The sequence below is a fragment of the Centruroides sculpturatus genome, unplaced genomic scaffold (assembly GCF_000671375.1).
Source record: "Centruroides sculpturatus isolate CEXI.00-Female unplaced genomic scaffold, Cexi_2.0 scaffold782, whole genome shotgun sequence".
Lineage (NCBI taxonomy): Eukaryota > Metazoa > Arthropoda > Arachnida > Scorpiones > Buthidae > Centruroides > Centruroides sculpturatus.
In genome coordinates, this window is record NW_019384980.1 from 138629 (window position 1) to 157783 (window position 19155).

A 19155-nucleotide genomic window follows, 5' to 3' on the forward strand; every position below is an offset into this window, starting at 1 on the left:
CTGCAGTTACTATTTAGTAATTGCTTCAGCTTGATTTAAATTTTAAACTTAAAATGTGTTCCTCTATTTTATACCAATATTACTGAAATTGTTATTTGTTTAATGGAGCTCTCGGCCCAATACTGGACGTTAATTTACAGGGGTGCCCAACTTTTATTTACTATAAATTTTTCATGGTGAATCACATTACCACATTTCTGATCTTATCTAGAGCCCTTTTTGATTCATTATCAAGCAAATCTTAAAAAGAAACCTGAGACAATTTCACAAAAATTTTTTCAAATATTAACATTTTAAAATTTTCCATGTTGAACAAACATTTGCAAATACTCGGGATTTCGTGAACATTACTGTTTTATTGGAAGACAAAATAAAATATATAAAAGGTGGCCAGATAGCCAAACAGCAAAGATGGCAGCCTACCACTGGGAACCAGAGATCGAAAAATCTCCAATATTTTGGAGGGGGTCCCGTCCCTCACCATCTGAATGCTTCATTGTTAGTGTGTCAAACTTAATGAATGGGCTTACAAAAAGTAACTCCGCCCTGTGGGCACTAATAAAAATAAAATGCTTTGTTTCAACTTTATTAAGAATTAGGATTACTGTTTTTGCACAAAATTAACTTGTGGACTGGTTAAAGTTTGTAATGTGTGTCATTTCAAATCTCCAGTCTTAAATGACATTGTTCAAGAAATAAAAGGTTAAATATTATATTAATTAGTGTTAAAATAGAAAACTACATTGGTTATTTGGTATATACAAATATTCTCAATTTTAACATAAAATGATATAACAGATTACTTGAATATTTTTTCATAAGTTAACATAGTTTATTTTTGTAAAAGTAATTGAATATTAATTTAATCAAGTACAGAAAAAGTCAGCTATTGGATAAGAGCTAGTCCAAGTACTGTAGTAAGTAGAGGCTGTTGTACTTTGACACTTTAAAACTACTAACAATACTTTTTTTCATTTTAGCAAAAATGATAACTCCCATCCTTACAAAATGCACCAAACAGATTTTTCACATGTATACTCAAGAATGGTAAAAGTTGTGTATAGAGTAGAACACCAATTATCAAAGGCAAATTAACTACTTTTCTTATAATGCAAATCATAAAATATTTAAAACATTTTAAAAAGATGTTCTTCAATATGTGGTCACATCTTGAAATACTCTCTTAACCTTGAAACACTAGTTTATACATTAAAAATAGTACAGTATAATGCATTAACTAATTCCATTTGTCTGATTAATTTACAATGCAATTGTAAATGGTGGAAAAAGAGTGAATCAGTCACATGAAGGCCTGTAATAGTTTCAGTGGTCTTTAAGGTTTATATATATTTATTGTTGAGCTATTGGATACTAGATTTTCTGCTTGGAATTTGTCTATAAAATAATCTGAAGCAATATTTCAAGATACAAGAGCAGAGAAAATAAACTTGTTACCTGTAATTCATATTGCAAACTTGAGAATACCATTACATCTTATCTAACTGAATTATACCAAATTTTCCCTCTGACAATATCTGTTGTTCTTGTGAAACTTTAATATTTGCATCAGAATTTTACTAACAGACAACAGAAACTTATCACAATGGAGTGCACAGATTATTGGCTACCTGCCTAAAAATTTAATTACACGACCACTTAATGCTACCAGTGTTGACTTTCCCTGATAGAGAGCACTATTATTATTAATCATCATGAAAATGTTTAAGTTGTATTATGCTCCAGGTCAAGTTTCCTATAGATACTTACGTTTGGCCAACTGTTATGAGGAGTCTGTTGGGTTCATTGGACACTATCTTCATTAACATTGTACAAACTCTTGGACAATCATCATTAAGAGAGAGTAATAGCCTGCATTTGGTACGAATTTCAGATAGTTTCACATTCTTTGCAAGAAATTTTATAATGCACTGTTGTTCCACATGGCAGTGCATTATAAAATACCAATACCAACATGCTCAAAAGGAAAGCACTCATTCTTGACAGAAGTCTTAACAACAAATTTTATGATAGAAGTAAAAATGTGCAGAGCAGTCATATGCTTCATAACAGACAAGTTTGAAATTACTGATGTATTTTAGTATAAATGTTTAAATAAGTATGTTTTTTACAAAATTCTGATGGTAATTAACATAAATGATTATTTGCATGTCTGTACCTTCTACATTGCTTGAACTATGCTATTATGTATCATTCTAAGAAAACAGGAAACTACAAAGTATGTTTACAATAATTAAGGAGAGAGAGAGATGCAGAATGTTTGATCATTTTTATTTTAACTTTCTATAACAGAATTTTAGAATATTTCAATTTATTTCAAGCAGTAAGAATCAATTTGTTCTACTTAAGAAATTCACAGCACAATTTTACTTAAGGAAATACAACAGTTGACAAAATTACCTTTCAAAAATATTCTTTATTTATCCTAATAATTTGAGCATTATAGCATGAGATGATCATCATCACTTTTAAAGATATTTTTTTCTATGAGGCCTAAGAGTTAAAATACATTGGTATTAATGACATCTCATTAAAAAAGTAAATGCTACCTATTTTAAGCTAAAAAAAATTTAATAAAATAAAAAAACTTTGAAATTTAGATTTTCATTAAATTATTCTGTATTTATTGCTACTACTTTTCAATAAAATAAATGAAACAAAAACTTGTTTAAAGTTTTAAATAAAAAAATTTAAATATTTTATTTCATATTTTTTAGAACTCACAACAAAGTTACCAAACCAAGAAGGCTAAATAATTTATTTGATCACAGATATCTTCCCAATATTTGAATACAGTAAATCTTTATAATTTTAAGTGCTAACCTTCAGCATTTTATTATTATTTCTAAAAACATCTAATAAAGTAATTTTATCCTTTTCCCAATAATATCAGTGAGAAATATTAGAAAAAGTTATTAATGCAATAGTTTTTTTTTTACTGTACAAATAGTGTTAAAAGTTTGTGAAAAATAGTTTGATCGGGTTGTAAAATTTCCTTAAAATATTCAAGAAAATTATAAATGGTATTGATATAATGAAAAAAAAAACATTAAGGCAACAATGTTCTCATAGATTGACATTTTCCTCACTGAATGTCAGTGAAAATGTCAACTACATTTGACGTTCATTGAAGTATAAATCATGAGAACTAATGATATCTAATAGTTAGTTAATGAGGCTTACTTAAACACACAAATACAACTTAATACATTAACAAGCACAAATTAAAAAATTTTTGAAAATATTTAGGGTTGTAATATGTAAAACAATGAATTTTACTTAATTATTTATGAAAATTATTTAGGATGAGTTTCAGTACAAAATCCATTGCAGCATTTTGTTTAAACAAGTCTATGAAATACAAAATGAATTTTTAAACATTACTCAGATTGCATTTTTTTTTCCCTTTTTCATTAAGGCATTTAAACTGAACATACATTTTTTTTGCTAATATTCTTCATCAAAACTCTGAGGCACTGCTCCATCTTCAGTTTCATCAGGAACTGCAAATCCCTCCTGGGAAAAAAAATTAAAAATTATTCTTAAAATGTGACAAAATTATTTATGGCGTATTTAAAAAAATGCTAAAAAATCAGGTATTACAATTTGCAGTCCTGTCAAGTATTTTCATTTTTAAGATAAAATGCTTTTAATCATATTTAAACTAAGATCTTGAAATTTAAATATAGAATTCAGTGAGTATTTTAAGTAATGAGAACAGAAGAAAAACATGATGGCATATTTCAAGTGTATGCTATTCATCTTTAATATCAATAGAAAAATCCTTGAGAGAAATAATTTATACAATGTATAAAAAATTTTCTATTACATTTATTTACATAATTCTGCACAATTTTCTTACTTTTCATTTGATTAATAAAATTTATTTTAAATAAGAGTATATTTGGAAAATAAGTACTGTCAGCATCTCTCTTGCATGTTGTCAGTGATCCCATGCACATGTGCAATTTCATAGTCATGTTAAACAAATTTAAAGGCACAGGAAATGTTAAGACAATTGAACAGCTTGCCAACTGTGAAAACAGTCCAATTCATTTTCTAAAATGTCAGATCAATTTAAATTGATCATCTGATTTGTAAAAGTTTATGGTGGTGATGTATTGAGTAATGGCATGGCTGAGAAATGGGCATGGATATTCAGTGAAGGACTAAAGAACTTGCATGAGGGAGTATGAAATGGTAGACAATCTTTGAAGGCTGATGACCTGTCACAAAGGTTGATGAAAGTTTGAGAACAGACATGGATGTCCCATAAATCACAGTTGAATCTAAACAGCAGTCTGCAGTGAAAGCATCATGCCTTGCCAAGAAACAAAAAAGTTCAAGCAAACCATTTAAATCAAGAAAAATATTGTGTGTACTACATTCTGGGACAGACAAGGGGCCATATTCTGGTCACTTATCTCTCTTCTCTTTCTTGTATTGAAGTTTTGTCCTTGAGAGAAAGCTAATTTGGGTCACTCTTAACAAGCTCATCTTTATTATTGATGTCATGACTACTAGGTTGATTATATGTTTAGGTTATCTGCACATGCAACATAGTAAAGAATTTTAACCAATGAAATTAAATTTTTTTTTGAAGAGTAAAAAATTACAGCACACTTGGTAAAAAAAGCATGAGGTTCTAATAAAGCACATACACAACAAAATTTTTAAAAAATGTGCTAAAACTTTATGGATTCTAATGTCAAAATGTCCTGGATAACATTGTCTTTTCAACAAATAATAACTGAGTTAGAAAAGAGTATACATTTCATTAAGGGGAAAATTACATAATGTTTCAAAAAATACTTTGTCATCCAATCTCTCAAAGTAATGGCATAACTAATGGTTCATTAATTGATATAGAATCATTAAAAATAAAAGAGTCAGTGTGTTGAGTGAAATGTGAAGAGATTGCTTTAAAAAAAGACCAAATGCATCATCTCTAAGTACTCTTTCCCCAAAATAGAGAATATAATATAATTGTACAATGCAATTAGCATCTAATAGAAGCCAAATAGAAGTTAAAGATGAAGGATCAATTGAAAGACAACATACTCTTGATCCACTCATTTCTGAAAGATGAAAGTTCAGAATTGTGTTTGGAGAGAAGAAATGATCACTCAAGAAGTAAACAAATGTTTAGACAGTCAGTGACCGGCTTGTGACAGACATTATTTCTTGTAAACAAGAGAACATAAGGTGTTCTGTGATGGACTTCATGTACCAAGGTATAATAATTAACTAGAGTTTATAATAGTGATCTATTATTAAATAGTGAAACATTAAAGCTGTGGTGTGCAAAAATCAGAACAAAAAGCAAGGGATTATGAATGCTAACACCCTATTTCATGATACTAAACCACACCGTTCTGACCAATTTGAAACCTCATTTCAATGGAAAGGGCCATTTGCTGTATAGCCCTGACTGGTGTCAAATGATTCTTATATCTGAAGAAGTTCCTGGTCAGTATGACCTGAAAGACAAATGCAGAAGTGACTAACATTCAGATAGTCACATTCTATGAAGAGAGTATATAAAAAGAGCTTAGCCATTATGATAAAACACCTCATTATTGAGGCATTTGTGGAAAACTAATTTAAAAGCATATAGAATGTGTTAAAATTTTTTTGAGATTTTTTGCAAGCTAAACATACAAGGCACATTCAAAACATATATACATTTTTAGAAACTTTATTGTAAAAAATAAACACCTTACTCATCCTATACAAGTACACACACATTAAAATAATGCAAATATGAACAAAAGCTGTGAAATTTAGATATTAGTATATATTTTACAAATATTGATGTTAGATTTACTTAATACATATACTTACATCAGGATAAAATCACTTATATTTTTCAGAAATATAAAAATTCAATACAACTTTTTAACAAAACTAATTCACTAAACTGTAAATCTAATTTGATTAGATTGATTTTTCAGAAATGTAAAATATAGGTCAGCTAGAAATATTGTATGTTGCTGTGAAAGGAAAATCATGCTCACCTAACAATTACTTCTAGCACAGAGGATTGATTTTTAAAAGTCTTATTTATTTTGTGAAATAATAATTGCAAAAATTAAGATTTCAAATAAATTTTATTTGAATGTTCTCAATACATGATACTGCAACATTTCTTGATACCATGTACTCTATCCACATATTGTCATCATGTGTATCTTATCTTTGGTGTGCAAAATATTGCCTCCTTAAACAACTGAATTTGATAGATTCTGGAAATTGATAAATTTTTTAATTTAACTGAAAATTCTTAAAATAATTAAAAAATGATAATGTTATGACTAAATTATGATTAGTTGTCAAGTGTTTAGCAATTTAAGTCCTCTGAGTTGACTCCTTTTGTCAATTCAGTGCATAATCTTAGACCATAGATCAATGCATTGGTCTTTAAATTTGAAGCATCTATGGGACCTTTATGTCAAAATATTTTTATGGAACTGATAATAGCAAACATATAGAAATAGCAAACAGGACTCTTTTAAATGAAGCTTCTTATAATTGAACACTAGTTTAAAAAAATAGTATATTAAAAATCTTATCTTTATACACTATTTGGGATTCTATAGGTACAGGATACAGTTTGAATATTACTAGTATAGATAATATCTGATGTAAAACATTGCTTAATAAGATTTCTGTAATACCTCAAAAAAGCTTAATTCTTAAAAAAAAACACTTGATTAAAAAATACAAACACGCCTACAGAAAAAGACTTAACAAGATAAAAAATTACTGTATATCTAAGATAGAAAAGGAACTGAGTGTGCAATGAATTTGCATTATGAATTTTTAGAAAACTCCTGACAACTAAATTATGATAATTAATGACATCAAATAATTAACTGCATATTATTAATTGTTATTAATTTCATTTTATTATTAACTAAAAATAAAGCCTTACAAAGCTTTTTAATTATTTAATTTTTTTTACTTTAAAAAGTATGCTTAAATTTTAAATATGCATCAATAAAAATATTAGAACTGTATCATACCTCAGTTGCATACAATATATCTAGGATACGTTCAACCAATGTTGCTTTTTCAACTGCATCATCTTGTTCCTGACAGAGTACTTCAATATCTCTTAATTTACCATAGTAAAAATCCCTCTCTTTTTCTAAACCATCCACAGTCAACTTAAGTTCTGATACCTAAGAAAAAGACAAGCCAAATTATAAGAAAATTTAAAAGTAATTCAATAATTTATGTACATACGGTCTTATTTTACATGGGAATTGTGTTAGCAAGTACAATATAAAACAAATATCCATGTAAATTTTTGCTCCATCTCATAGTTCCAGATGATTGCCTAGACATTTATGCAACCATTTATACTTAAGATTTTATAATATTGCTATAAAAAAATAAAAATATGCAGACCAGCATATCCCCCTTACTGACAAGGAAAGCCTACGGCTTTGGGATAACGGATTTTGATGATCTTTGGTGTAGAGGTAGTACACGATGTGAGTGTACTACCTGTAAAATACTAAAGTGCAATACTCAAATATAATCGAGAAAATCGAACTTAAAGTTTTGTTAGCACTTTATATATAAATTATACGTATTTCTATTCGAGCGTCCTGTGGCAGAGTGGTAACGAGTCTGATTCATAAGCTTGAGTTCTCGGGTTCGATTCTCGCGTATAATTTTTTTTTTAATTCATAAATACTTATAATGTATTTATTTATTTACTCATTCATTTATTTCTTATTATTTATTTATTTTAATTTAATTTCTACTATTCCAAGTCTAATATTTTTATACTTTTGTTGACAATAACGGCGCATTCTTGACACCTATGTGTCAACTTTCCCATCTAATTGTTATCACTAACGGTGACCGATCTAATTCTCACTAGGAGCGTTTTTTCTATCGGAGTTCTTTTTCACTCACTCTTTAACAGTTCGTTTCTAAATTTCGACACGAATAGACGTATTTGTGTAGTAAAACTTATTTTGAAAAATTATTTTATAATCGAAAAATGTCGTCAAGAGAAGCAAGTTCTTCACGTTGTGACGAAAAAACTGTTGATGATACCTTTTAAAAAAGCAGCATTTATTTGTTGTTCTTGGTGTAGACAGAATTTTTGTTTTGAATGTTTTTATCATAAGTATCATTCACGATCATGTACATCTGACAATGATATGTAATTATATAATATTGCTTCAATAAATTATATTCGTTTTTCTTGGTTATATTTGAGTTTTGCACTTTACAAGTTAGTATTTTACATCACTGTATAAAGAGTTATCATCAACAGTTTTTTCGTCACAACGTGAAGAACTTGCTTCTCTTGACGACATTTTTTGATTATAAAATAATTTTTCAAAATAAGTTTTACTACACAAATACGTCTATTCGTGTCGAAATTTAGAAACGAACTGTTAAAGAGTGAGTGAAAAAGAACTCCGATAGAAAAAACGCTCCTAGTGAGAATTAGATCGGTCACCGTTAGTGATAACAATTAGATGGGAAAGTTGACACATAGGTGTCAAGAATGCGCCGTTATTGTCAACAAAAGTATAAAAATATTAGACTTGGAATAGTAGAAATTAAATTAAAATAAATAAATAATAAGAAATAAATGAATGAGTAAATAAATAAATACATTATAAGTATTTATGAATTAAAAAAAAAATTATACGCGAGAATCGAACCCGAGAACTCAAGCTTATGAATCAGACTCGTTACCACTCTGCCACAGGACGCTCGAATAGAAGTACGTATAATTTATATATAAAGTTCTAACAAAACTTTAAGTTCGATTTTCTCGATTATATTTGAGTATTGCACTTTAGTATTTTACAGGTAGTACACTCACATCGTGTACTACCTCTACACCAAAGATCATCAAAATCCGTTACCCCAAAGCCGTAGGCTCTCCTTGTGAATAATATTTAATAGTTTACATTTGAAATGCCAAAAGTTATACATTCAAGATATTACTGATTTCATTACAATCCAATAAAAAAATCAATGCTTTATTCAATTTGCATAGGAACAATCAATATTGTTTGAATTATTAGTCCACCTACAAAACATTTGTCATTTCTACTTACTGCAGAATAGGACAAGTATATTCCTTATTACAATGATTTCTCCAGAAAGTACTATGCTAAGTAATATAATTTTGTTTTTGTGTCAACAAATCTTGAATTTCATTCACTCTCCAGAAAAATTAAATAAAATATTTAAAATTTAACATATTAAGGAAGTAGAGGAACAAAGAATTAATAAAATATTTATTTAGTTTATAAAGATATTTATAAATCAATATCAAAATTTACTATAAGAAGAAGTGAACAGGATACTATATATGTTTTATTGAAGATTCTAATCAGATATTCTGTACTTGTTAATGAGATGGTGAGTTAATCAATGGATCAAACTCATCTTATTCCATTAAGTCATAAATTACTTAAATTATTATACTGAATATACTGATTATATAAATGAATAATGAATGAATTTGAGTTATAATTATATATAACATTTTACTTGATCAATCAAATAAAATGTCTATATACAGATACAACTGTACATAAATATTCATACTACTACTACTACTACTACTCTGTATTTTCTCAAACTAAAAAACTTTTTTAATTTAAAGTTTTTATTGCTAAAAATCTTCCACAGACATTTTTTCCAAATTTTAAACCTTTGGAGGGCATGCCTGAGACAAATTACTGCACAATTTTGATAACATCTTAAGATATTGTACGTAAGTGGTGCAGTTGTGCTCTTCAGTATTCTCTATTCATAGCATGTGGTCACCATCTCCTATACCAAATGGTTTTTCTGTGTTTATCCATCTTGTTTTTCAGTTTTGAATTAGGTGATACTGTATCTGGTGTACTTGCTGCTACATCCCTTGTGATGTAAATATATATTGTTCTTTATTTTTTGAAATGTAGTTGAAAGTGTTACTTAGATTTTGCATATCCATTATTAATTAATTAAATAAAGATTTATATTCATAGGTTTCAATAAATTTTTAGAATTAGTTTTAGTTAGTTTGAAAATATACTAAACAGCTTTTGAGATAACTAGATTTTTGTGATATTTCTCACTCTTATACAACTTTGACCCAGGAGGAGTCAGATGCTGCTTTAGAATATGTAAAAAATTATTTTAAAAAAAAAATTATAAAAGACTGATTATGACATTAAATCTGAGTCAGAAGACAATTATAAAAGATAATCAGAACAGTGAATCCACTGTTCAAACAATCAATCACCTAATTAATTAGACAGATGACATTTTTCAAAAGACTGAAAGACAAATTCATCTGTCAAGACTGTGGTAAAAATGTTTGCAAAAATGACAATTACTAAATGTGGCAGATGTAAAGGGAGCAACAGACTAAAATGGAGTGATTTATTTTTAATTGTCTAATTGTTTTATAACTGCAATTTTTAATAGAAAAGTCTAAAAATATTGCCCTCTTTTTTTTTGAACATAAAATAAAACACTGTTGGAAGACAGTATTAGATGTGTGATGTAATAGCTACAATGAACCATCTCATGAGACTAACAAGTGTGCTCCAAAGGGTTAAATAAGTTTAGAAGTATACAAATTTTATGTCTTCAATTGTTTTATAAAAATAAATTTAGAAAATCAATTTGATATATTAAAAGTTTTTTAGACAACTTAATTACTTCACCTGATTTGATAGCTCATCCACTTTTTGATCACCAGCTATTCTGTTTGGTGTAATTGTTGGTTTTGAAGAAACTTTTGTCTGAGTTCTTGGGGCTAGAAAGTTAAAAATAATTTTAACTGAGAATAATTTAACATATGACAAATTCTATTACTTGGACAATAAATTAAACTGAAAAATTAAAATAAACAAGTGTCAAAAACAGCAAACATTTATTTCAGTTTTTTTATGGTCAGTTTTATAGTTATTTAACATTTTACTAATAGTAAAATTTATAAAAAATTTTTTACATTAATAAAGTAAAATAGAAAGGTTTTGGTAATGAATATTTTTACCAACAGATTAAAAAATTTTATTCTGCTAAAAAAAGTACTCAAATATGGCAGGAAACATTAAATAATCCAGCATTGGTAAGCATGAGAAATGACAAAGTACAAATTTGAATTGGCTTCAATAAGTGAACTGCATTCCAAATTTTTTAAAAACATTATAATAAAAATATCTATATCAGTAATGTGCAAACTTTTCTAGATGCTGACTGTAAGGGAACTTTGCAAGATTCTGACAGGCTCCACACTTTTCTTACCGTGCTGCAGGCTTTAAGCCTGCTGAGACAACACACTCCAGAAGTAATCCAGTTTGTATTAATAGAATGTTAATTATAATGAATTAAGTATTACAGTAAATACGAGGTCTGTTCAAAAAGTATCGGACCTTTGGTCGGCAAAAATACATTTATTGATTTTGAGGTACAAAACCCTAATCCCCTTCAAAGTAGTCTCCTTGGTAGTGTATACACTTCTCCCAGCGTTCCTGCCATTGCTGGAAACACTGCTGGAACGATGCGCATCTTTTGGAATGGCCATCAGCCGGTCCATCGCATTCCGCAAGATGTCTTCTCTCGACTAAAATCGGGTTCCTTTTAGCGGCATTTTCAGCTTGGAAAGTAGCCAAAAGTCACATGGAGCCATGTGGGGAGAGTACGGAGCATGACGAACCACAGGAGTGTTGTGTTTGGCGACGAAAGCCCGAATCAGATGAGCAGAATGGACGGATGCGTTATCACAATGGAGCTGCCAAATTTTAATTGACCACAGATCCGGTTGTTTGCGTCGCACAGCATCGAAAAGACGACGAAGGACCTCCTGGTAGTACTCCTTTGCGATGGTTTGGCCTTGTGGTGCGTACTCCACCCCACGAGTCGAAAAAACTGTCAACATGAGCTTGATATTGCTGCGGACCTGCCGCGCTTTTTTTTGGCCTCGAGGATCGTCCCCGAAAGTCTACTGAATCTTGCGAATGGTTTACGCTCAGGTATCGCCAAGGTTTTTGGCAAAATTTGATGTAATATCGCTGCTTGCATTGTTCAGTCATTTTCCAACTTAGTGGAATCCGACGAGAACTCGTTACATGTCCTCACTCATAGGCCGACCGCCAACGACTAACACTTCCTGCAGGCGGGAAAAAATTCAGGGCTGTGCATGACTGTCCTCTCCACAACTCCACCGAAAGAGGCCTCCCACGCATCATTGGTTTACGTGGAAAAAATAAAAGTCCGATACTTTTTGAACAGACCTCGTATTAGCCAAGAGTCCTGAATATGATTGATCATCACATGTTATTTCCACAAAAAAGCATTTTTTTGATGCTGGTAAATGCTAGAGTCCAACTATTTAACAAATAGCATTTGAAAACTATTGATTTAATTTTAAAATTTAAAAACACAAGTCAAGGAGTGGTGCAGTATACAAATTATATAACACCGAAATTTTCTGGTAGTACATCAGTTGTGGAATAATCTTAAATCCAAGGACACTTTATTGCAAACTGAAAGTCAAAAAAGGCAAATAAACAAATATCACTGTCTATTCAAAACTGGTTTTTGGTTTTTATTAAAAGCAGAGTTTACTGAAACTAGTTAATTTTACTGAAAATCCAGTTTTATTGTCAGCACTAGTTTGAATGTTTATCATGATCAGCTTAATTAGGGTTACATAAATGACATGAGACAAAATAAGAAAATAAAATTAAGCTGCCAAAGTCCTGAGCTGCATGCAGTTCAAGGACAACAAGTCGCCCAATCTAAACAATAAAATTTTGCTTTAATATAATTCTAATTTTAAATTACAAAGTCCTAAAAGAAATCCAAGTATAAACTTAATTATTAAGTTTAGAAACTTCAAAAACAAATATTGAAAATTCTTGTAACATTAAGCACAATTATATAAAATGTTATGTAATAATACTTTACAAAAGAATCTATAAATCTACAACAGTTTTGTGGAATTATATATTTATTTCATTAATTTTTATTATTTCTCATATTTGTGATATTTGTCATAACATCCAAAATATTTCTCTTGGCAAGGTACACAATTTACAAATTACATGCTGATTACTCATCTTATTCATAATATACTTTTAAGAATTTAGAGATAGATCAAGCCTTTATCGAAAATATACAGAAAACAACATTATTAGTTGTTGCACAATTCTTCACACAGTATACATATTGTATAAGCATAAAGCATCTACACAGTTGATAATTCATGATTAAATAACACTAGTCTACATGATTTTCGGAACAGATATGTCAGTGATTTTTTATAATGTATTTTTCATGCTGAAACAGAAAGTATGATCAGAAATGCTCTATCACGTCACGTTATTTAGTTATTTGACTTTAAGGGCAGTCATATGTTCAATCCCAGCCCATGTAAAAATGGCAAACTTTGACTCGTACCTCTTGGTGGTGGTAAACATTTAAATGTGTTTTTTTATTTAATTTTTCAGTCGTAAATAAATTGTTTTTATTTAAAGTAAAGATTTTGTCAAAAAAATTCTTAAATTTAAAATTTCAATTTCAAAAGTCAACATTCTTACAATCGACACAAGCAAGCAAAAGTGTTAGGTTCGTGCTTAAATCAGTGGAATTTATTGCATAAGGATACCAAAGTTTCATTTTTCAGACACAGAAATAAGGATTTAAAAAAATATTTCACTATGGCAGATCAGTTGTGTTCCTGTTGTGATATAAATGGTTTGATGTCTGAGTTGAATATTCCTTATAAAGCTGATGATTGGCGGTTATTTATAGATTCGTCAAAATTGAGCTTAAAAGCAGTGATACTTCATAATTCAAACAAGAATCCTTCTATACAAGTAGCACATGCTGTTGGTTTGAAAAAAATATATGAAAATATGTCATTAATTTTAAAAGCAGTCAATTATAGTGCTCACTTATGGCACATCTGTGGCGACCTAAAAGTTATTGGTCGTCTTCTCAGACTGCAAGGTAGCTTTACAAAATACTGCTGCTTTTTATGTCTGTGGGACAGTCGTGCAACAAGTGAACATTATGTGGTTAAAGATTGGCCAAAAAGAGATATATTCACTCCTGGGCAAAACAATATTAAGTATGTTCCATTAGTCAACCCTCAGCAAGTAATTTTGCCCCCCTTTACATATAAAATTGGGGTTGATAAAAAATTTTGTTAAAGCACTGAATAAAGAAGGACCAGGAGTGAAACATCTAAGCCAAGTGTTTCCTAGGTTAAGTAAAGTTAAGTTAAAGGAAAGAATATTCATTGCACCTCAGATTAGAAAATTACTTAATGATGAAAATTTTGAATAACATAGAGCTAAAGGCATGGAAATCATTTAAGGATGTAGTCCATGGTTTTCTTGGAAATAACAAAGCACAAAACAGTGATATTTTAGTAAAAATATCCAGCTGAACTTAAAAGTTTAGTCTGCTGGATGTCATTAAAAATTCATTTCTTGCATTCTCATCTGGACTTTTTCCCACCAAATTTGGGTGCAGTGACTGATAAGCAGGGTTCACAGTTTCACCAGGACATATTGCAAACTGAGCAGCATTACCAAGGGAGATGAGATGAATCGATGATGAGTGACTACTGCTGGTTTCTGCAAAGAGAAGATCCTAACCTACACCGAAGGAAGAAGTGATTATCCGACTCCGGTTATAAAAAATTTCAGGTACTTTTTACGCCTGTTTTAGTTATGTTATACACAGTTTTTTTTATGTAATCAGCAAAATAAAATATCAGTATTGTAAATTTATTTATTATTGGTCACTGTGGGAAATTCACATTTTTCATCAATTTTTTAATGGTATATAACAAAAATGTGGTGGGTGATGGAGAAAAACTGCCTTCATTTCCAGCGAACGAAAAAAAAATTAAAATACACTTATTGCTGTTTGTTCCGAAAATTTTTTTCAATTTGTAGAGTAGTGTAATTAGAACAAGCATCAACATTACAAATGTTTTTCCTTCCATGACCACCATATATACTTAGGATATTTAGAAAATCATCTGTATGTTATAGATGACAAACAAATCAATAAAATAAAATTTTCCATTCATTAAACAAATTTTTTATAATGCTAAATTTCATAATTCAATTCAATTAATTGAATTGTGAAATCATAATTTATAATTCATATTTAATTTTACATTTTGATTCTGGTCCTACGGTGATTAATTTATATAAAACATTATCCTTATCAAGATTCATCTATTTTAAATATCATATGCTGTTAAATAGTTTATGTAAAAAAAAATCTATAAAACAACACTTTATTTTAACATGCATTTTAATTAAAGTTAATATATATATAAGTGATATTTTTTCTATACACAGAAATTGAAGATCCTGTATTCATTAAGAAAATATTTTATATATTCAATAAATGTATTCTTAATAATCATCATTATCCATTCCTGCTAATACCCAGAGGGTGTACAGGTCAACATGATGAAAAAAATTACTTTTTTCCAAGTTCTCCTATCAAGTTTAGCCTGGTTTAAAGTTAAATTCTTTTCCTCTAAAGCCTGCTTAACATTATCAATCCATCTTTGTCTAGGTTGACTTTGATTTTAGCTTTGAATACTTGTTTGACCACTCGGTCATCTCCCATTCTTTTCAAATGGTCAAACCACCTCAGATTAGCCTCGCTTAATCTAGACTGAATATTTGTTATCTCAAAAATGAAGACACAAGGAAAATCCTTAATATGATTTTGCCAGTGTATCCATCTATTAACACCACTAATTTTTCTAAAACTCATTTCTGCTGCTTCTAATTTTTGGTCACTTCCCTTATAGAACCACTCAATTCTCAGAACCATATGTCATTATAGGTTTAAAAACTTGTTCACAGCTAGTTTTGTCTTATGACTTATTTCTTTCTTGTTCCAGATATATTTGATCAATTGGCTCCCTGCCTGACCTGCCTTGTTAATCTATTGCTAATTTCCAAATTAACTTTGTCTTTTCTAAAGATTTTTTCCAAGTATGAGAACTTACATGTTCTAAGCATTTGTTACCAAGTTTAACCATTAAAAAGTCTCTCTCTACTAATAGCAATAACCTTTGTTTTCTTGTAGCTGATTGATATACCGAAATTTCTGCAACTTTCCTCTAAATTATTTAAAAGATTGCTGGAGGTCTGGGTTTTTTGGTTAGTAGTACAGGTAACCCCCGTATAACACGGCACTTCTATAGCACGGATTCGCTCTAACACGGTTCGAGAATTGGTACCATCCCCCGTATAACACGGCACTTCTATAGCACGGATTCGCTCTAACACGGTTCGAGAATTGGTACCATCCCCCGTATAACACGGTACTTTTATAGCACGGATTCGCTCTAACACGGTTCGAGAATTGGTACCATCCCCCGTATAACACGGTACTTTTATAGCACAGATTCACTCTGACATGGTTCGAGAATTGGGTAAAACCCTCGTACAACAGGAAATGTAATAAATTTTTACACACTTAAGTAATGATAGTTCACAAAAATTATTATNTACTTATAATGTATTTATTTATTTACTCATTCATTTATTTCTTATTATTTATTTATTTTAATTTAATTTCTACTATTCCAAGTCTAATATTTTTATACTTTTGTTGACAATAACAGCGCATTATTGACAACTATGTGTCAACTTTCCCATCTAATTGTTATCACTAACGGTGATCGATCTAATTCTCACTAGGAGCGTTTTTTCTATCGGAGTTCTTTTTCACTCACTCTTTAACAGTTCGTTTTCTAAATTTCGACACGAATAGACGCATTTGTGTAGTAAAACTTATTTTGAAAAATTATTTTATAAATCGAAAAATGTCGTCAAGAGAAGCAAGTTCTTCACGTTGTGAGGAAAAAAGTGTTGATGATATCTCTTAAAAAAAAGCAGCATTTATTTGTTGTTCTTGGTGCAGACAAAATTTTTGTTTTGAATGTTTTTATCATAAGTATCATTCACGATCATGTACAACAGACAATGATATGTAATTATATAATATTGCTTCAATAAATTATATTCGTTTTTCTTGGTTATATTTGAGTTTTGCACTTTACAAGTTAGTATTTTACATCACTGTATAAAAAGTTATCATCAACAGTTTTTTCGTCACAACGTGAAGAACTTGCTTCTCTTGACGACATTTTTCGATTATAAAATAATTTTTCAAAATAAGTTTTACTACACAAATACGTCTATTCGTGTCGAAATTTAGAAACGAACTGTTAAAAGAGTGAGTGAAAAAGAACTCCGATAGAAAAAACGCTCCTAGTGAGAATTAGATCGGTCACCGTTAGTGATAACAATTAGATGGGAAAGTTGACACATAGGTGTCAAGAATGCGCCGTTATTGTCAACAAAAGTATAAAAATATTAGACTTGGAATAGTAGAAATTAAATTAAAATAAATAAATAATAAGAAATAAATGAATGAGTAAATAAATAAATACATTATAAGTATTTATGAATTAAAAAAAAAATTATACGCGAGAATCGAACCCGAGAACTCAAGCTTATGAATCAGACTCGTTACCACTCTGCCACAGGACGCTCGAATAGAAATACGTATAATTTATATATAAAGTGCTAACAAAACTTTAAGTTCGATTTTCTCGATTATATTTGAGTATTGCACTTTAGTATTTTACAGGTAGTACACTCACATCGTGTACTACCTCTACACCAAAGATCATCAAAATCCGTTACCCCAAAGCCGTAGGCTCTCCTTGTGAATAATATTTAATAGTTTACATTTGAAATGCCAAAAGTTATACATTCAAGATATTACTGATTTCATTACAATCCAATAAAAAAATCAATGCTTTATTCAATTTGCATAGGAACAATCAATATTGTTTGAATTATTAGTCCACCTACAAAACATTTGTCATTTCTACTTACTGCAGAATAGGACAAGTATATTCCTTATTACAATGATTTCTCCAGAAAGTACTATGCTAAGTAATATAATTTTGTTTTTGTGTCAACAAATCTTGAATTTCATTCACTCTCCAGAAAAATTAAATAAAATATTTAAAATTTAACATTCTAATATCCTATATTTATAGTATAATGCTTTGAAAATTTTTATAGTTAATGTTCCTAAATCAGTCATCTGAAGATGACCTATGCATTAAGCTGAAAATGTTAGTGTATAAGCAAATAAATGTGTCTCATTAGCCAAAGGTGTTTAGTGATGATTTTAGTAAGTATTACATTTTTGTCAATAAGTGTATTTTATTTGCATAAATATTTACAAATCAGGTAAGAAATATGAAAGCTTTGAGTGAATTAATATTTCTTAAATTTATTTATTTAATAATTAGAATAATTTATAAGTAATATGTTACTTTATCTTATGTTCAAATATATTCTAGTTTATCAGTTTTACAAGTTCAAAGACATTCTTAATTTGTTTATTTTTCTAATTGGTAATGCCAAAAGACAACAATAGCCTTCCCAAAATAACACAATATTATGCACTTATTAAAAAACAAATATATAACCAATAAAGACAAATTACAATGTAAACAAAATTATCAGATATATAATAATCTCTTACAAATAATTTAAATTCAATTAGAGCTATGTATAAAGTTATATAAAGGATAAACAGGAGTGCAAGTCAATAAAAAAAAAGTTTAATCTCTATACTGAGAGATGCAAGATTTGTATCTATCAATCACTAACAAATTAATCCAAATCAATTAAATGATATATATATATAGAATTAGAATTTGAAAATATGTTTTAATTCTTTTGAAGATATTCTATTACGATAGATTGAAATAGATATTTCTCAATTTACAAATTCTTTTACAAATTTATATAACTTATTAGTCTTTAAATATAAATTGATTTAAATATTTTATTTCTATAATATTTTATTTTAAATATTTTATTTCTTATACAACATGTATATACTTTAAGTATATACATGTTGTAAAGAAATAAATTAACAACGTTTAATTTTCAATTTATATTTAAAGACTAATAAGTTATATAAATTTGTAAAAGAATTTGTAAATTGAGAAATATCTATTTCAATCTATCGTAATAGAATATCTTCAAAAGAATTAAAACATATTTTCAAATTCTAATTCTA

The 19155-nt window shown here is 29.0% G+C and overlaps 1 pseudogene; it reads right to left on the reverse strand.

Moving 5' to 3' along the window:
- Positions 1-2414: 2414 nt before the first annotated feature.
- Positions 2415-19155, reverse strand: part of LOC111632768 — a 50597-nt pseudogene continuing 33856 nt past the window's right edge.